The 6,340-nt window shown below is 60.4% G+C and overlaps 1 protein-coding gene across 1 annotated transcript in view; it reads left to right on the forward strand.

The window, feature by feature from the left end:
- The first annotated feature begins 1,094 nt into the window (after positions 1–1,094).
- Positions 1,095–6,340, forward strand: part of RBFOX3 (RNA binding fox-1 homolog 3) — a 328,800-nt gene continuing 323,554 nt past the window's right edge. The window contains exon 1 of the mRNA XM_029927129.1: positions 1,095–1,192. The gene's annotated coding sequence lies outside the window, so the exon portion shown is untranslated. The remainder of the gene's footprint in view (positions 1,193–6,340) is intronic.

A 6,340-nucleotide genomic window follows, 5' to 3' on the forward strand; every position in this document is an offset into this window, starting at 1 on the left:
AATGAGCTGTATGGGGGTACTGCCAGGGGCCCCTTCCGTGCCCCACTGTGAGCCTCAGAAGACCGTGCAGTGGGCGCAGGGCGTGCGTGTGTGCGCCGGAGTGTGCGCCCAGAGGCTGAACCAGACTCCGGGCAGTGGCCAGGTGTGGGAGCGGGGCCTCGGGGTGGGGGGTGAGGGCACAGGAGCTGGGAACCCGGGAAAAGGAGCCACAGTCTGAGAAGTGAGGCTGAACTGGGTAATAGGAACAGACAGCTTCTCTTGGGGGAAGAATCACAGATTTCCCTCCTGTTTTTGTGGACGTGTCTGGAAGGGAAGGCAGGCTGTGGCGACGGGCTGGCTGGAAGGACGCGGGGTGGCCTCGGGCTGAGCAGCTGAGCTGCCGGGAGCAGAGAACGGTGGGGTGGGGGCCGGGGCAGGGTCCCAGGGCAGCTGGGTGGCCCTGGCGCGCGCAGCCCCTCGGGAGAGGCTCCGGTGAGGCACGTCTCCTCCGGTCTCAAGATCCCAAACCAGACGTGGCCCCTCCGTCTTTTCTCCTGCCTGTGGCCCTTTGGGGGGAGGGGAGTGAGGACAAGGAGGGGTCCTGGGTCCCTTCCCCCAGCCGCTTCCTGGCTCCGTCACTGCAGGCACGGTGGGAGCCCCATGGCCAGGACCGGCCCCCGGAATGGTCGGCCCCCCTTCTTCAAAAATAACAAATAGCAGAGTCGCCTCAGCAGAGGAGGTGAAAAGCCAGGGCAGCCCCTGCCTGCTCCCTTCCTGCCTTCCCGCCCCCTCAGGACTCGTTACTGTTTTTCTAGAACAAGAAGGAGAGTGTTGCTCGTAGGAGCCTTTTTTTTTTTGGCCCTTAATGATGTGGTGGGTGGTAGTGGCAGCGTGTTTTTATTTTATGTTATTTTTTGTCCCTGGCTGTTCTGGGGGCGGGCGACAGTGTTTGAGTTTGGGGTGCGGCTGTGGGGGAAGCGTTCTCTTGGAGAGGAACGCCATGAGCAGATGTTACACCCCCACGTCTAGAAGGTGGGGGCCGTCCGAGGCGGCGGCTGCTTGGGGGGAGGGAGGGCTGAGTTATGTAAGGGCATCGAGGGGGCGGCTGGGGGCGCAGACGGAGCCCCAGGATGCAGGCTGGCGTCCTCCTCAGGGCGCTCGAGGAAGGCGGCCGGGCGCCAGGGGCCCGAGCGGCGGCAGGTGCGGCGCGCAGGTGGGTGTCAGCACGTCGGGTCACGGGGCAGGTGGGAGGCGTCGGGGTGGGGGACCCTGCAGGAGCCTACTTCTGGAAGCCTTCGGGAGGACCCCCCTTTCCCTCCGCGTCTCTCCTCTGCTAGCTGTTTCTCCAGACGCCTGCCTGCAGCTGAGGAGCACACCTCCCCGCTTCCCCTGTTTCCTGCGCGGCTCTGTCCCTCCCGACCCCCCCCAGCACTGTCCCCACGTGGCCACAGGGCCACACGCGGTGGGGGTGACGCCGGCTCCGAGCCTCACCACACTCTACGGGCAGACTCGGGCGTCCCCCTGGCGCAGAGGTCTGACCCATGGGAGAGGACAAAAGTGACAGTGACCGTGGGAAGGAGCCTGTAAATGCAGGCAGGGGTGAGGATGCTGTCTGAGCCCCTCCGTCCCGCGGTGCCCCCGGCGAGCTCCCCCCTCCCCCCGGCCCTGCAGCCGCCCCTCACGACCGCTTCCTCGGGCTTGCCCCTCCGCAGACTCTGGCCCGTGGGTGGGGGGCGGGGGGTCTCTTCTGGTCGACCGGTCGCTCGAACGTTCACTGGGCAGCGGCCAGCTCCGTGCCGTGCCGCGGGGGGCTAACGAGCTAATGGGCTTTGAACCCGGTGAGGCCGCGATGCGGCCGCTTGGAGCTGGTTTTTACCGCCCCCCGTGTTAATTTCTCCGCCTGCTGGTTTCCTCCCCGCGGAGGCCCCCAAGGACGGCCGCGTGAAGGTGGCCCTGTCTCGAGTGGCCAGAGCGGGAGTAGAGAACCGGGCTCCCGTTGGGTTCCCGGTGGGTTCTCTTTGCCAGAGGGGGAGCCCTGACCCCCGCCCCGAGGTTGGTAAGCGATGTGTCGGTTCCCCAGTCCTTGCTGGCGCGGCGTGCGGCACGGGGCGCCCCGTCCGAGCCTCACAGAGCCGTGTGTCAGGTGCCTTGTTCCCGGCACACAGGACGCTCGGGCGGCCCTGGGGGCGGGGGTTCTTCCGCTTGGGCTCACGGCGACCTCGGAGAATCATGGTCCTGACGGCCGCAGAGATACCTTTCTGAGAAGTGGGGTCACCTCCCCTCGCTGGCTGGCTGCTGAGCGCCAGGGTCCGCGCAGCCGGGGCCTCCCGTTGAGGCTTTGGGCCTCAAACGGCACAGTGTGACACGAGGCGCTTCTGTGCCTGCCTCGTCCGAGAGGGTGGCCACCAGCCAGACACGAGTCCCGAGCACCCAAAGTGCGCGGTGCAGACAGCCTGTGAGTTTACGTGCACAGGAGTCTCCAGGACTGAGCACACGGCCGAAGCTCGTAAAATGCCCCCTGGCTAATGTCTTATGTGACATATTGACCAGGGACTATTTTGGATATAGTGGGTTACATAAAACATATCACTAAAATTAACTTCACCTGCTTTTCTTTTTTTATTAAAAAACTTTTAAACGGCAGCTGCTAGAAACTTCAAGCTGGCCGGGCCCCTGGCGGGCTCCGCAGTTCAGCGCCAGACTCTTGCTTGCGGCTCAGGTGGCGACCTCACAGTTCGTGGGCATGAGCTCCGGGTCGGGCTCTGTGCCGGGCGCGAAGCCTGCTTGGGTTCTCTCCCTCTTCCTCTGTCTCTGTCCCTTCTCACTGACTCTCAGGATAAATAAATCAACTTTAAAAAAAAAGAAGCTTACAGCAGCCCACTGTCTGGCAGGCCGGTTCTGTGGGGCAGGCGGGGGCCGCGTCCCTGCCCACTCCCGGCCTCGCCTCCCTGCTCGGTGAGGACGGGTCCCTCCCGACGTGCCCCACGGACCCTCCGGGGGCTGCCGACCTGCCTCTGCGGTGTCCCCAGCACCCGGGAGCCCCTCTCGGGGCTAGAAAGGGCGACTCAGGAAGTCAGAACAGCCGGTTCTGGGAGCGCTCCCAGCTCAACACCTGTGGAGTTTTCCAGAAACGCCTTCGAGCGTTGTAAATATCCATTAAAAAAAATAAACCCATTATTTTGCCAACCTTCATAACGGAGTTTCTAAAAAGCATCTCACGGAGAGGTCTTGGGCTTTGTAGACTAAAAAAAGTAGTGCCTGGAGGGTTTGAAGGCAGCGGAGAACATGGTTTTTTTTTTTCTGGAAAAAGAAAAGCTAAGGCGGGAGTGGTCCTGAGGGAACCCGCGGGCAGGAGGCGCAGCTTTGAGCACCAGGGAGCCCTGGCTCCAGGGGGGCTTCTGGAGACGAGGTGGGGGACGGTCAGCTGTGGGGACGAGGGACGAGCCAGAGTTTCTGCTGCGAGGCCACCACCACGCGGGGCCTGGGGCTCTGGGCCGGGTTTCCTGCTGAGGGCGTGCGGAGCGGCTGCGGGGTGGAGCGGGAGGGCGGGCATCCGGAGAGGAGGACCCGCAGCGGGAGGGGAGGACCCCCGTCAGGAGGGGCGGACCTGCGTCGGGAGGGGAGGACCCGCGGTGGGAGGGGGAGGACCAGCGTCAGGAGGGGAGGACTCACATCGGGAGGGGCGGACCCGCGTCGGGAGGGGAGGACCCCCGTCGGGAGGGGAGGACCCGCGGCTGGAGACGCCGGTTCGCGAAGGCGGGGCAGACCCGTTGCGCCTGCCGAGGCCCGAGTTGCCGGCGGTTTGCACCCAGCGCTTGCTGCCACGTTGTAAGACCCTCTTATTTTTATTTTCCCATTTTTGACACTGTCCTTCACTTCCCATTCCACGCTCCCCGTTAAGCTGTTAAATCACTCCATTTATTTAGTGCGAGCGTTTCTGAGAGCTCATTTTTATCTTGGTGAAAACCAGGCTTGCTCATGGGCACATAATGAAATTGCATAAATATACCCTTAGCTCGGAATCTAATTTATTTTTCCTGTTCATTACGGGGTAGAAGGCCATTATGAAATGTATAACTTTTTCTTTTTTTCCCCCAGCACTGGAATTGAAAGGCTGGGGCTTGGGCTCTTTTTATTCTGATGATTTTGTCCTGATTCAATTTAAAGCTGGTTAGAGCTCAAACACAGGCGCGTAATTGACAAAGATCAGTGTGGGTTGTAATGCTAATGCCTCGTCCTCCTAGTGAGGCTCCCCAGCTCCTGGTTGTGCTGGGTTAAACCACCCAGAGGGTGCCTGGGCCCCATCAGGGCTGCGGGGCCTCGAGCAGGGGCCCGGAGCCTTCCATGGCCAGCGCTCACCTTCCCCAGCTCTGGGCGGGGTGGGTGCTCTAAGGCGGGATCCGAGTGGCCCACGCTGAATGGGAGGGCGAGAGACACAATTGACCCCAAACCCAGAAGGGCCTAGGAATCCCTTCAAGAGCACCCACCTGACCATTGCCTGTCCCACTGAGGGCACGGAAGCTCAAGGTGTCTGAGCAACCCCACAACCTGGCCGCCGGCTCCTGGGCTCCAGCCTCCTGCCCTTGGCCCTGGTCACCTCACTGTGACAGCAAAGGAACAGTGGAAAATGAGATCCAAATACAGGCTGCCTTTGGAAGAGTGGCTTGGGCCGCTCTGTGTGAGGTTCGGTGCACGGCGCTCAACACCTGGAAGGAGGAGCAGGCAAGGGGCTCCTGGCAGCCGCAGAAGGTCGCGAGATGCTGACCTTGGCTACGAAGTGGGGCGTGACCCTGCGTAGCAAACGGGCTGGAAGCTGGAGGCCGAGCGCCTTGAGGAGGGGCGCCATCCTCCCTCCATGGTGCACCTGGCGCTTTGCTAATTGATCCCCTGAGTTTGCGGACGGCCTTCCCTGTGCCTGGCACAACCAGGCTCGGACCTAGAATCCAGAGGGTCGGATCCTGCTGTAGGCGCCCCCGTCGCCCCGGCGGGGCGCATTTGGTTTTCCATCCTGACTCTCAAATGGGACCTATACTGAGCGTCAGGACGTGCGGTTGAAAGGAGATTCAAGTCCAAGAGTATTCTCTTAGAGGGTGGCGAGTGATCAGAGCCTGCGTGCGCGCGCGCGCGTGTGCGTGTGTGCGTGCGCGCGCGCGACCACTGGGAGGAAAGCGTCATCGCGGACATGGCAGGTTTTCACGGCAGTAGAGGAAGTGGGTTTAAATTTGGCTTCAGAAATCGGGGGTTTCCTTCTTCCCTTCTCCGTCCCCGGAGACACCGGGACGCCCAGTAGCGTTTGAATTTCAGATGTACAGCAAAGAATTTTTTGTAGACTTTTGTGCCAGTTAGTTCATGGGACGCACTTCTGTGAAAACCAAACTCGTCTGACGTTCAGACCTAACTGCGCGTCCTGCTCCCGTTCGCTAAATCCGGCAGGCCTGCCCGAGCTCGCGCGGGTGGGAAGGCTTTGTTTCAAAACCATTGTCTTAGTTTTTAAGAAAATTTAGTCACATGGATTTTATTTATTTTTTTTAATGTTTATTTTTGAGAGAGACACAGAGCATGTGTCGGGGGAAGAGCAGAGAGAGATGGAGACACAGAATCCGGAGCAGCTCCAGGCTCCAAGCTGTCAGCACAGAGTGCGACGCGGGGCTCGAACCCACGAACCCCGAGATCATGACCTGAGCTGAAGTCGGATGCTCAACCGACTGAGCCCCCCAGGTGCCCCAAAGTCACATGAGTTGTAAAAGGCATTATGTAGTCGTTGTATTAGCTCTTCTAGGACCAGAGTCTAAAGTGAAATGAACAGCCTGCTGGGCTCCAGTTCCCGGGGTGACTCCGACTCTGTAACAGGTGGAAGCGTCCCTGCAGACCCTTCTCTTTTGCTCACACTGTCGCTCGTGCGTGTGCACACATACCTTGTTCCTGCTGCTTTCTGCCTTTTTGGAGAAAATCCCAGGTAGAAGTATTGGAACAAAAGGCACGTATGCCCTGAATTTTAGTCCCTACAGCTGGGCTGCCTTACCGAGGTGGCAGCGTCTGCAGACCCCCGAGCCCGGTGGGTGCCCTTCAAGCCATGCCCACACCAATGTCACTCATCATCATTTCTTAAAGGATTTGTCAGCTTGAGGGTAAAGGAATCGTTTTAACGCATGTTTCTCCAGTCTGAGTACCTCCGTGTCTGTCGCCCTTAGACTTCTGCGAACTGTCTGTCCATACGTTTTGTCCGTGTTGCCAGGGAGGCTTTGTCTTAGTCTCTTCCGGGTGCCTGGTACCTGGGGGGCACCCTCACACTCTGTCACGTACAGTCTTGGGCTTGCTTCCGGACCAGCTGCGGTCAGACCGTCACCTGGTCTCGGGGGCT

Source organism: Suricata suricatta, chromosome 17, assembly GCF_006229205.1.
Source record: "Suricata suricatta isolate VVHF042 chromosome 17, meerkat_22Aug2017_6uvM2_HiC, whole genome shotgun sequence".
Classification (NCBI taxonomy): domain Eukaryota; kingdom Metazoa; phylum Chordata; class Mammalia; order Carnivora; family Herpestidae; genus Suricata; species Suricata suricatta.